This window comes from Rhynchophorus ferrugineus, unplaced genomic scaffold (genome assembly GCF_030347505.1).
Source record: "Rhynchophorus ferrugineus isolate W39M unplaced genomic scaffold, kcgeb_rfMv2 rfM4, whole genome shotgun sequence".
Classification (NCBI taxonomy): Eukaryota; Metazoa; Arthropoda; class Insecta; order Coleoptera; family Curculionidae; genus Rhynchophorus; species Rhynchophorus ferrugineus.
Genome location: NW_027472583.1, coordinates 35,397,210 through 35,410,751, shown reverse-complemented (window position 1 = coordinate 35,410,751; position 13,542 = coordinate 35,397,210). Strand labels below are relative to the sequence as shown.

The window sequence follows — 13,542 nt, the reverse complement described above, 5'->3', positions numbered from 1 at the left end:
ATAAAAGTAAACATGAAAAACTAAATATGAAATATAATTTAATTAGCCAAATGCAATATTATTTGATTATTGGTTACCGTCATGATCTTAATTAATCATAAAAACCTGCTACTGCTAATGGTTCCAGTGAAGGGTTTTTCCATCGATGGCAGTGAATGTAATAAACTTTTATCTAAACATTTATTTCCATTTTGAAAATAGTGTTTTCAAATTTATATCACTTATGGAGCAACAGCTATAGCAGGCTAAACACCCCTCTTTATTTTAGTGTATTTTTTGATCAGTTTAATATTACATCGAAAATAGTTAATGCAGAATTATATTCAAGAAGAAAATTATATTCCTTATGATGATCTTGATTTTAATTGTTTTTTTGTTAGCCTTAGTGGTTCAGCAATCTAATGGATAATAAGTATTTTTATGATAATTATCATATACATGTACAAATTCACTTCAGTGATCCCGTGTGTAAAATATCTTATTGTAAATCTTGCTCTAAAGTCTATATATTTTCATTATTCAGATCGGATAATAGTATGAGTTTTAATCTACACACAATTATCACTTATTTTTAGCTAATTGGCAAGTCCATTTGGGTGCAATGGACACAACACTCTTTCGAATTTAACACTATCACTTTATAATTCTCATTAGTTCTAGAGATATATTAGGCTATATACACACCATAAGTATTAAAAACGAATCATCGACTATAGCATGCAGCACATTGTTTTGGAACCGTTGCATGGTGGCTATATTAGGTTTGCTGGAAGATAGAATTCCATAGGTCCAAGTGGACCTCGGTATTGATTACATAGCTTTTCATAGTCTTGTTATCTAAGGATAACTTAAATTTCCGTCAAACAATTCAATACATTTGGTTTGACTGAAGTCCAAGTTGTTTTCGTTTGGCAAGTTTATTCGTAATAATACTATGCTACACATTTTCCAGAAGCAATATTTCAGTATCAATATTTATCATAACCACAATCATAACAATTCGCAACGATCTAATATAAACATTTCAGAACAAGTCCCTCCTGAGTGTTGTTACATGGCACATTAAATTTATATATATTTAATTAACTCATCAATTGAATGATGTAGATTAAAATATTTCCGATAGATAGAAGTTTTTGGTGATTCTTTATTGCAAGACATCCAAATAAGTTCTCTCAGCTCAATATATATATATATATATATATATATATATATATATATATATATATATATATATTGTTTAAATATTCAAGATTATTTTATTTAAAACTAGCGACCCGCCCCGGCTTCGCACGGGTGCAATGCTGATACTAAATTAAATACACTACAGAAAAAATGTGAACGTTGTATATAAAAACATAGCGGCCCACTCCGACTTTGCACGGGCATAAAATATATATGCCTATGCCACTCAATGAAAACATGATTAAAATCGATCCAGTATTTTTGGTTCATTCATTACTGGCCTTGGCCTGCACGCATTAAATTTGGAGTAAAACAATTCCTCTTTCCCTATACTTACTATGAAGATTTCCTGCTATCTTTGGAATATCTAAATTCATACAATTTTTATTACATTACACATTTTTAAACGCAAATTTTAAATTTGTAATATCTCCGAAAATATTTGTTTAATTTACATGCTGTAAGGAACCATATTGATCTATATTAATTGCACACTGTATTTAAGGTACTTAATTCGATAAGGATTAATGCCGTATTGCTTAAAATAACTTCGTAAATAAGCCATTTTCTCACGTAAAAAGTAAACAATAAAAATGGTTAATGTGAGTTATCCCTGAAAGATAAACATATACCATCGTGGACTTTTTTGTAGACCTTTTTATGGTGTACAATACTGTAGTACATTAATTTGATCTAACTCGTAGGGTTAGGCAGCGTTTTTGCTAATTGCTAAATAAGCCTAAAAAAATAGGTTAATTTACGACATCACGTTAGAAACCTCTAAAATTAGCAATGTTGCCTTAGTATATTATTCATGTATTATACATACAAACCTTCCTCTTGAATCACTCTATCTATTGAAAAAAACCGCATCAAAATCCGTTGCGTAGTTTTAAAGATTTAAGCGCACATAGGGATATAGGGACAGAAAAGGCGACTTTGTTTTATACTATGTAGTGAAGTATATGGCATTTATATTGGTTTTCATTATCTAGTAATTATTTCTTAATATTATAAGATTAAGATAGATAGATTATTTAGATTAATATATATTTAGATTTTTGTTATTCCTCAAACCCAGACCAGAGAATAGGTTTTGCAAGCTTTATAATAACCTTTCGTGTCAGCTGTTTAACAACTACCTGGCCATCAAGTAAGTTTTCATTATCTAGTAATTTTTTCTTGGTATTTTTCTTCAAGTTCAGATCTAAGGTTTCAGACCTAAATCTAAATAGCGTCTGATGGTGTAGCAGTGTAGCGCTGAATAGGTTTCGCAAGATTTATAATAACCTTTCTTGGCAGCTGTTTAACTACCTGGCTACTTAATAGATCGCAACTTTACACCTTTTTGGTGTTGACATTTTTCAGAATATCTGTAAGATTTTTTCAACTCGAACCTTTTTGTTACTGTAGGTAACTGAAAGTCTGCTCGTGAGACAAAAAGTTCATACTGGAATATTTTCATATTTCAAGAGTGAAGATTAAAGTTAACCTAATATCAATTGGGAATATTACAGTAATATTTCTTTAGTTATTCTAGGTAGAAATACTTTATGTAAGATAATAATTCATCAACAATCTAATTTATTGCTTAAATACATACTTCTTACAAACAAACCGGTCATTATATATAAGCAAAAAAATCTAAAATTAGGATAGTTTAGTTTGTGTTTGCACAAGAAATTGGTAATTTATGATTTTTTCTTTCATGGTAATTTATGTCAGGAGTTTATAAACTCGTTTTCGACCGAAATATTGATTAATAAATCATATTAATTAAAATTAATATCTTGCGAGTGCGTTTTTTGGTACCTACTTAGTAAAATATTTACCAAAACTAAGATCGTTTGATATTTACCAAAACTAGGATCGCTTGATTAATCATAGTGATGGCGGATGTTTAATAAACAGATACCGTTACCAGTGCAGCATGTAGCATGAAGGTTATTATGGTTTCCATATTGGAAAGGTTCTTTGAAGTTTGCACATCGAAATCATTTTTACAATAGGTAAAAACATCGAACAAAGAATTTATCTTAAATCTTGCATTTGAAATAGAACATCGTGTCATAAAATTGTTTTAAAAACATTAAATAGTACAATGAGTGTAAAAACGGTCAAGATTTGTTAGAAAATTTGACTGGCTTTGGTTTAATAGTTTGGTGTGATAGTTTAAATAGATCGTAATTTACATTCTAGTCTAATAATGCTTTTTCTTTTCTATTAACTGTAACTTTTCTACACTACATAAGCTCAAATGATTTGATTCTTTTGAGTCTGTGCCCTGTTCTAGTATTATGCGAGAGTTGCATAATATTAGAATGGTCTCCTTATGTCTCCTCGCGAGTGTCTTGATTTCTTGAGTGATTGAGATCAATTGAATTCCAAATTATTTTATTTCAAAAGTATATGGGATTTATATTAGTTTTCATTATTTAATCATTTTTTCTCAACATTAGAAAATTAAGATAGATGGTAGATTATTTAGATTAAGAATATTTAATTTTTTTCTTATTCTTCAAGCCCAGACGAAAGGTTTCAGATCAAAATTTAAATAGCATTTGATAGTGTAGCAGCGTAGAGCTGAATAGGTTGTGCAAGCTTTATAATAACCTTTCTTGGCAGCTGTTTTAGTACCTGGCCATCAAATACGTTTTCATTATCTAATTATTTCTTAGTATTATTTTTCAAGTCTAGATCTAACATTTCAGACCTAAACATAAATAGCCTTTGATGGTATAGCAGTGTAGCGTTGAATAGATTTTGCAAGATTTATAATAACTTTTCTTAGCACTCGTATCTTTTTGTTACTGAAGTAGTATCTGAAGGTCTGTAAGTAATCACTCCTATAGTATATGGACGTACTTACTATGCTTCTTAGGACTTGTCCTAGAAAACTTGTATTATATTTACATTGATTTGCGCGGAACATCTCTATAATTGAATTTCGTAGGTTTATGTAGTGTTTAATATTTGCTCGTATAACAGTAATTTATTACAGTAATCAACCAATATATTTTTCTATATTTCAACTCCAGTGCTTCCTTTTCTTTTGTTTTACATCGAAAGTAATTCCGAGATACTTAGCGTTTTTGCTATATGGACTGATAATTTACTTTTATTGGTGTTTGTGCGGTCTGATTGTAGATGAATTGTACCTGCATAGATTTGCTTTGGTTAATTTGTATTTTTCAAGTTTGGGTCCAGTTATTTATATTGTCATCGTTGTTAAGTTTTTTCGTTTCCGTATTATGGCCAAACGCGATATTTTCCTTTTGTGAAATATATGTGTTTCATAGATAAAGAATTAGCCCCAATACACTTCCTTGTGGTACGTCTGCTTTAGCTTCTTTTATTATAGAGTAGGTTTCCTCTTGTTCGACTCTAAATATTCTGGCTGAGATATTTTAGTAGTAGTTCAGTGTACTTCGCTAGCATTTCCTGTTACTTGTGACTTAAGCCGTCGTATCAAACCGTATCGAAGGCTTGTGCTACCTCTAAGAATATAGCTGAACTTAAGTTTTACCTTCATACATTTTTTCAATGACATCTGTCATTCTGTGCACTAATCAATTGTTGAGTGTTTGTTAATAGACTCAAACTGGTGTATTAGTATTAGGTTTTTTCTCTCTATAATTGGTTTTATTCTTTTCAACCGGAGTTTTTCAAATACCTTAGATACTACGAATAGCAATGTGATGGGTCTATGGCTTTTACTTCATTTGGTAATTTTTCAGGTTTTGAGATCATGATAATTTCATCTTCAAAATATCTGGGACATGTTTAAGTCGAAATGCTGCATTGAGTAAGTTTGTGAGTTTATAAATCACTTCCTTGGTAGAATATACAGCAAGTGTCCTATTATTAAATCATAACATGGTGATTTTTTCGTACTGATGTCAACTATGATAATTTGGTGACTTCTTTCAAAGTGACTAATTGAATGATCAAATTTTGACAGTGTAGTATTCATTTGGTTTGAATTCTTTTGAGATCTAAGAACAGGAAATAGTCGCTGGTAGCCATATCTAGAGAATACAGTGAATGAGGAAGCAATTCGAAGCCCAATTCATGGATTTTTGCCATCGTTTTCACTGACTTGTGACACGGTGCATTGTTTTGGTGAAGCAGTACTTTCTTTTTCTTCAAATGCGGCCGTTTTTCGGCGATTTCCTTCTTCAAACGGTCCAATAATGCTATGTGATAGTCGCTGTTGATGGTTTCCTTCTTTTTTCAAGGTAGTCAATGAAAATTATTCCATGCGCATCTCAAAATACAGACGCCATGACCTTGTCAGCCGACTGTTGCGTTTTCTCACGCTTTGAAGCGCGTTCATCGTGTGCAGTCCATTCGGATGACTGTTGATTGGACTTTGGAGTGAAATGATGGAGCTATGTTTCATCCATTGTCACATCTAGATGCAAAAAATCGTGTTTATTACGCTTGATCACCTTCAAACATTGCTCCGAATCATCAACTCGCCTTTGTTTTTTGGTCAAAAGTGAGCTCGCGCGGCAACCACTTTGCGCAGAGCTTTCTGATACCCAAATATTTGTGAATGATATGATGTACACGTTCAGTTGATATCTTAAAAGTTTCTGCTATTTCATTCAATTTCAATTTACGGCCATTCAAAATCATTTTGTGGATTTTTTAAATGTTTTCGTCGGTAACAACCTCTTTTGGGCGTCCACTGCTCCACACCTCCTTCGGTGCTCATTTCACCACGTCTAAACTTAGCATACCAATCCTTGATGTCAACCAACCAACCGGAGCAGTATCCAGAAACTCGGTATAAAGCAAGTTTTTGCTTGAACTGTATTTTTCTCTTCAAAAGCCAATATTTTATCAACACGCAACTTTTCAATTGACCTGTTATCAAAATATCTCAATCATTTTCTACAACTTTATCTTATAATTTTGGCAGTATCTTTGCATCTAAACATGGTGGGGCCCAACAGAAAACATCTTGCAATTTAATCTCTTTGAGCTTTTTTGTTCCCCTGGGTCGTTCTTTGCCACTGACATCAAAGTCACCATTGTTATATCGTTAAAACCAAAATCGACGATTAGAATATGACGGAGCATCTTCGCTATACATTTCTAATAGCGTTTAATGAGCTCTAGTACTAGATCAATTCAAATCAAACAAGAAAAGTAATAAATGTTGAAAATGCAATTTTAAAGGTTCTACGATTAGCATTACTGAAAACTCAAGAACACTAAGTGGAAAACTGTTATTTTGTGCAGGGAAATGTCAAAATTATCGAAATTAATAGTTGCTGATACTTCGCATTTACACCAATAGATATTGTTACTGTTTTAAACTATACTAGAACATTAAAATTACTTCTCTGTCAACTCATCAAGTGAGATCAAACACAAGAAGCTTGTCAACAAAAAATTTTCAATGGAATTTTAAGTATTTTATCTATAACGCAATTTTACGATGTGCTTTTATAGACTAGTTGTGATAAAATTTAAAAATGTATCGTTAAAAATATGTTAAATACTATCATAAAGATAAGATATAACCGATTAAAGCAGACGTACCACCATCTGTCAAAAAATAATCTGCGTGAGCGCTTTTATATCAATAAATTAGGCCAATTTGACATTATCAGCAACAAATCTAGATTTAATCGGTCCCATATATTAAAAATGGATCGGATTTAAAATCCTTACTTTCTACATAAAAACTCAATTACGTCTCGCGATTTTTCTGTCCATTTGTTATTTATTTTGATTACGTTGAGGTTTATAAATATGATTAAATATACGGAACATGTATTTCTTGAATGGATATATCGTTTTGAAATATTCATTTGTTTTATATAGAAAACAATTATGTTTTTTATTAATTACATCTTACATTAGATATGCTTTTAATAAACTTTTTACCACTGTTCTATTGTACTTACATTAATACAAATTAAAATAAAACTAAACATAAGCTAAAGTTAAGAATACACTCATACACTAGACAAGTTCGTGTGGTTTGGTTCGCTTCAGTCTTCTGATTTCCTGCGTATGGTCTATTAGCTGTATTGCTTCCACGTTACTGTGATTTAGCAACCTTATTTCATATTTCAAGGCGAAATCTTGGATCACTTCGTATATTTATTTGATGCCGAGGTTATCGTGAAGCTCTTCGTTGCTTACGTAGCGACAAGCATTCGTGATTAATCGTAAAACATTGTTTAGGGTGCGTTGGACTTCTTGTTGGTTTGGTGTTTTAGTGCAACCCCATATTTGCACCCCATAGGTTCAAATTGGCTTTATAATTGATTGATAATATTGTAGCGACCTTGAGGCATGTCGAATTTTACATCGTGGAATAACGGTCTACAAAATACCCAGAAATATAATCCCACATGTTGAACACGGGCGGGGTGCCAGCAGCGCCAACTAGAACCCGATAACGAATACCTGGCGGCAACCCCGAGACGTTTATCTGGGATGTTATTGAAGGGTATTTCGATTAATTCAATGCTGAACCCTCGTTTGGTTTAGACGTGCCACCATCGACTGCCCAAGCCTCGTCTCCAGGTAACACCGCTGCCATCCGTTTTATCATTTGTATTTTTCACATTTTTTTATATAGCCAATAAATAACGGTCACATAATGTAAACACCACTGTTTCATTTCGTTTTACCTCCATTCACCGAGCCACATAATTTACCCTAAAATTTGTTTTATATAGAAAACAATTATGTTTATTATTAATTACATCTTACATTAGATATGCTTTTAATTAAGTTTTTACTACTGTTCTATTGTACTTGTATTAATACAAATTAAAATAAAACTAAACATAAGCTAAAGTTAAGAATACACTCATACACTAGACAAGTTCGTGTGGTTTGGTTCGCTTCAGTCTTCTGATTTCCTGCGTATGGTCTATTAGCTGTATTGCTTCCACGTTACTGTGATTTAGCAACCTTATTTCATATTTCAAGGCGAAATCTTGGATCACTTCGTATATCTATTTGATGCTGAGGTCATCGTGAAGCTCTTCACTGGTTACGTAGCAACAAGCATTCGTAATTAATCGTAAAACTTTGTTTTGGGTGCGTTGGACTTCTAGTTGGTTTGGTGTTTTAGTGCAACCCCATAGGTCCAAATTGGCTTTATAATTGATTGATAATATGATAAAATCCCTTTGATTTTAGGTCAAGTTGAGAGTATCTTTCAACTAACCAGTACATTTGCTTGACTTTCATAGTTTAATCTGCTCTGCTTTTTGTCTAACATTATGTTTCCAATTTAACGTACCATCAAGATATAACATTCATAAAATATAATACTTTGTGAACGTTTAATGATTATTATATTTTAAAATAACTTTTCTAAATAATTAAAAACTAATTTTGGTATTTTCCAACTATCGCCTAGAAAATACTCATAAAAAGTTCAATTTTAATTAATAAATCAACCAGGTGCTATTTTAATACGAAAAACACAAACGTTTCGATTTGAAAGAACCATGAAGGTCATTCGACAATCGTACTGTTTTCTAGGTCATTTTAAAGTAAACAATTTAACCGTCCATATTTTCTATTATTATTTATATATGCACGGTCGTAACTACTAGAGGCACAAATATGATTTCGCCTTTTTTAAAATACAATCGGTTGCACTTGTATTTGGTAGGTGTGCAAATAAAAGCAACTACTAGTTTTACTAGTGTTAAGTGGACAATGTCCAAGTTTATTTCAGTTTTGATTGCCAAAAATGTTTTTTTTTCTTACAAAAATTACCAAAAAGTATGCACCATCAACTTGCAATTAATTCCTGTCATACTTTTAAGATGATAGTTTCGATAGGAATTAAATATATAGAGTGTAGAATTTTAATGTGGTGAATGACTACGAAACAATATTTATATATAATATTCTTGCGATTAAAAATTCATATATTCCAACAATCAAAAAATATTGTAAGTATGTGTGGGAGAATCAGAAATATGTGATATTTTAACAAATGTATCAATAACAATCGCTTCTCTTTTATATGTATATATATATATATATATATATATATATATATATATATATATATATTATATATATATATATATATATATATATATATATATATATATATATATATATAAACCATCGTGAGTATGAGCGCATGGATGGGAATGTTGCTTTATTCATATGCCTTATTTTTATATTTACCACCTATATTCTGTAAATTTTTTATCATAATATTGATGAGTTGCTATTGATGGTTGCTATACCTGGATCTACTACTAGTGGACGTTATCAATGGTGGTTAAGTTATTTATTCATTTACAGTATGCACTAGAAAAAGAACAGAATGACTGGATAAATAAGCCGTTAATTTTGCCGCAATGTCTGATGTCGCTATATACCAACCGTGTATAGTAAATCGAATATATTTGGCTTATTTATTCGTAGGGTGTTCATCTAGTACACACAGTTAGGCAGTCTTGATATTACTATTTGTATATGTAGTCTCGACACTTCAATTATAACAGTTCTCTATATATCAGGGACTTGTATGTATTTTGATCAGCTATATCCCTTTGTGATAATGCGAAGTATCAATGTAAACAACTATTGAATAACCTAGCCTAAATTAAATTCTATTCGATTCCATGCTTGATAAAATATTTTGATATATCTGTAATAGTAGTTTTCTATTTTACATTATAAAGTTATTAAATATAAAGAGAGTTTTTACATTTTCATTATTTGACACTATTTGAAACACATAACAATGCTGCTCTGCCATATCTTAATTGTCAGTTTCGGTTTCATTATGATTTAAAAGTGGCGCTTTAATGTCAATGGCAAATAACAACCTGGAGGATCAAAACAAGTTCGAAGACAATGAATTGTAAAACTTATTAGAGGAAAATCCAGCTCAAACTCTCAAAAACCTTTCAAATAGTTAGCAGTTAATGAATGAAGTTTCCAGATGTTCAATGCGATGGGAAAGATCCAAAAGGTAGGAAAATAGCTATGATACGGATTGACTGAAAATGCCATATCGAATCATTTCAACGTTGCGGTTTGATTGTTCGTCAGATAAAAAAGTTCTCTATGGTGAATTGTGATTGGCGACGAAAAGCTGAACCACTACGACAATCGTAAAAAGTCATCGAATAGTCTAAAAGAACTATCCATATCGACACTGAAGCGGAATATATGTTACGACTAACATCAAAAATATAAGTAATTAAGACTTGAAATATGTGTGTAAGTTATGAAACGTGTAGAGATTAAAAGGAAACATTTAACTGGAAGATGTGGCGATTTATTGAATTGATTCTGCATCGTCGGTTCAATCTTATCCCAACATAAATGAAATTTGAATTTCTAGATAGCTCACTCTTACTCACCCACATATCAATCTAACCAACCATGATGAACTGAACTGAATGAGAAATGAACATTTCGATTGAATTTGAATCGCGACCAATGAGAAAATAAGGGGAAAACCCTGATATAAGGAACTATACGACAAATAGCTATTGCTGAATGTTAAGAAGAGGAAACAATGTAGTAAAATTCAATTTATTTTCTTCCTTCTTTGCGTAAATTAATGCACAAAGACGAGTTTATTTATTTATATAATTAATAATTAAAATATATAAAAGGAACAGACAAGAAGAAAGACCGTTGTGGATTGTTTACGTATGTTTTCTTCAAACGGAGTTTCTGCTTTCTGCGAGTTGGTTACTGACGAAATTCTCCCGTTTTCTTGATGTATTATTGAGTGGTTGACTTGTACTGAGACTCTCCTTGATTCAATGGATAAATCTTGTTTCATCACTGAAGCCATTTCTGCGATTTTTGATAGCTTTTCGCGAGCCATGCATTTTGTATTTGGCCTGACGCCTTTGCTGCTATAGCCTGGCTTTACCAGACATCCGGTACAATGCGATACTTTACACTTGTTTTTCTAATAACGTAGTGGATAATTCGAATTTATTGAGCGCGCTATCGGACACATGGCTTGAACGTTTTTCTTTTCATTCTAAACTGGATTCTAGTTATTCATTCCAAAAATGTTTAAACTGGAAAACCGTATGTTGGGCCGACGATATAGGAAAGTAGCCGGAATTTCGATCATTAACTTCTTCGAAATTGGCGTGCTCTCTCATGGATGCGAAAAATTGATTTTCATTCAAGTAGTTTAAATGCTTCCTTGGTCGTTTTTGCTTTATGGGACAGCGCGTTATTGAGCTGTAAAATCACTTTATGTCTTCGGGCCCATTCTGGACGTTTTTCGTCATCTTTTATTGTCAATAGCGAACACTGTTAACTGTTTCACCAGGTTTCAACAGTTACTAAAATTTGCATTTAAATTTAAAATTAAATTTTGTAAATATAACATTGGCTTAAAAATTAAAAAAAAAGCGTAACTGTAAAATATGTCAAGCTAGCTTAGAATAAGTGCGCATGAGTAGTTCTGACCAATCAACATGTACGCTGGGGCCCTTTACCGTCGTCTGTCCTCTAAACAGTTTACTCAGGACATTTAAATATCTGGTCAAACGAGTGCACAATTGGTGCCACTTTGACAGTGTGAAAGTTGTTGTCACTAACCTTTTATTTTTTCTTATAATAAGGAGGAAAAAGATGCGTAACAGTAGTACCACAGTACATGTACCACCGATACTTCCGTTTTAATTTCTTTCAATTCCAAATAACCCAGAAGGTCTTCTCCAATAAATAGATATACGAATTTAAGAATTCGGTAAACCGTCGGGTTATATTATAGGAATTGTAATGTTTTAACACCAGTAGGTATTCCAATATATTGCTTATTAAATAAAAAATTACTAAAATAAAAACCACAATAGTACCAACTGAATATTGTCTTATTAAAAAATTAGTGAAGCCTCGTCAAATAACGTCAAGGTTTATCTATGGTTACTTTAGCACCTCGCTGGTACATTGTTAATATTCTGAGCGTAGATATCATGTGACGCAGCCGAGTTGTTAATTCCAATTCAGTCTCTACGATTTCAAGAATGAACGCCTGCCGCAGTCGTTGAGTTAAATCGCGAGGTGTGGTGTCTCTAGGAAATTTAATCGAACATCAAGTTTGCTAAAAGGTCAGTAGGTCTGCGTCTGTCTCTTTATAGTTTATGGTTCTAATTAGAGTAAGCGGTTCTTCTTGTACGATGCACGCACCCGTGTTCGCTCTTTAAAATGGGTCATTTCGATTAATATATCACGTGATCTTGTTGCTGGTTTCTTTCGGACCGCTCTTGATTAATTATATTTACTATATTAGTTTTTCTTTTAATCGCAGTTGATATAATTATTATTCTCTCGGTGTTTTGGCATTAATTGACATTTTTTTAAAGGAGAAGGCTGATATAGGGTTTATGTAATTAATATCACATGATTGGAGGAGTTTTTATAGTATTTCCATTTTGTATTTTATTTCTATATTTTTTTATAATAGTGCTTTTCTGGTTATAGTTTCATGATAAGAATTAAGATATATAATAAAACTTTATCAAAATATCACATGATTTTCTTTAAAATGTTTCTTTAATTATTTGCATGAAAACCTAAAATATTTTAAGGTTTTTTAATTCATTAATGAATTATTCTTAATTAATATTTCTCTGAATTAAAATATTTTAAAATAAAATAAAACTAATAGAGAAATAATGTCATGTGATTGATGTAATGTTTATTCGATAGAAATAACATATAATATCATTTTTATCTGATATTTCCAACTTTTTTGGCGTTGTTTTTTAAAAATTAATTGTGAATTTCTGGTTGTAATTTTTATCATTTAAATAATATAATTGAAATACCTTTAATAATAATTAAAATGTATAATACAACTTCAACAAAATATGACGTGATTCATTAGGGTGTTTCCTTTTGATCTTTAATTTTTTATTGGGTGGAAGAACTAAAATATTTGGTCGTATTATTATTTCTTTTCTGAAGTATATTTGTTTAAATTATCATTTTTAAAAGACAGAACAATTGTGGTAACAAATAACGGCACGCGTTTGATAGTATTTTATTTTTGAGAATTTATAATATAAATGTTTAATAAAACTTTGTTAGTACATCACATGATGTATTATTGTGATTTAGTTTCACGTTTAAATTACTTAATGATACGAGAAACTAAAATATTTTTAATATATCGAGAGAATATTTTTTCTGCAGAATATTTATTTAAATTAGCAGGTTTTTCGGAATAAAACAAATTTAACAGTAATTGTAATGTCACATGATTGTTGTTAGTGTATTATTTTTCGTTTATAAAATCATTTTTAATTCTTTTTTTTTTGCTGTTTTTTATTAATTATGCAATTTTGATTAAATATCATTTAATATATA

General features: G+C 31.2%; 1 protein-coding gene across 4 annotated transcripts in view; it reads left to right on the top strand.

Annotated features, from left to right (window-relative positions):
- Positions 1–13,542, top strand: part of Vha100-2 (V-type ATPase subunit a family protein Vha100-2) — an 84,679-nt gene that overhangs the window by 27,743 nt on the left and 43,394 nt on the right. The window contains exon 1 of one of the 4 annotated variants that reach the window (XM_076402101.1): positions 12,116–12,281. The exons of 2 other annotated variants lie outside the window; for them this stretch is intronic. The gene's annotated coding sequence lies outside the window, so the exon portion shown is untranslated. Of the gene's footprint in view, positions 1–12,115; positions 12,282–13,542 lie in introns of those variants that run through there. One more of the 4 variants, XM_076402098.1, reaches the window with a different exon arrangement.